The sequence below is a fragment of the Morone saxatilis genome, unplaced genomic scaffold (genome assembly GCF_004916995.1).
Source record: "Morone saxatilis isolate NCDOM2014 unplaced genomic scaffold, NCSU_SB_2.0 Contig17, whole genome shotgun sequence".
Lineage (NCBI taxonomy): Eukaryota > Metazoa > Chordata > Actinopteri > Moronidae > Morone > Morone saxatilis.
The window spans coordinates 5,510,866-5,511,742 of record NW_023339729.1 but is presented as its reverse complement, the minus strand read 5'-3'; positions in this window follow the sequence as shown (position 1 = coordinate 5,511,742).

Sequence of the window (877 nt, the reverse complement as noted above, 5' to 3'; positions counted from 1 at the left end):
GGGGAGGCGTAGGAGTGGAGTAAAGAAGAAAAAACGTGGCGACTTCTCCAGTGTACCCTCTGGCCCCTCAGATGTTCATGATTAAAACCTCTTTTCACTCTCATTCACACACTCCACTCCTCACCTTTGCTTAATGAAAACACAACTCAGGATTGATTTGTGACAACCTTGAGACTGCCGGGATGCTTTTGAATGTGGGTGTGTGCGCTTAGGTATGGCTCGTATTCCCTGTGTGTGTGTGTGTCTTTATGCAGCGTTTGGAGTATCCATTAGTTATACACCAGCCTGGCAGCACCTGAGCTCCTGTTGATTTGGTTGGGAGAAAGAAAGAATAAGAAAAGAAAAGACCTTGGGAAAGGTTATACAAAGTAGGGGGATAAAGTGGATTTAGACAATCATTTCTGCACCGGGATGCAGCGTTGTTACAAACATGGACAAATTGGCCACATATTTCACAAGCTGTTGGACTCTATTGAGGAATGCTTAACATGGTGTTTCAAGTTTATGCAGGGGATTTGGGACAGAATCCAAACAGCGAACAGCAAATGTTCAATCAGCTCAGCAGGCAGAGGGTTGCAGAGGGAGAAGGGTGGGGAGGGGAGGAACACTTGCAACGGATGACTGGAAAGACTGACGAGAAATAGAAAATGGACAAAATATGGCAAAGTTGACTGAAGGATGATGGATGGATAGAACGGAAGATGGTTGGAGAAATGACATTTCATGAAGTGTGTCCAATTTTGGGCAATTTAACTCCTCATTCTCTTGACAATTAAAGTGAATACTACTGCGTTTAATTTGGTTTCATCGGTTTTATTGCCTCACCTGAGTGTATTCATATTGGGGCATATTGGGGCATTACATTACTGTCTGATTA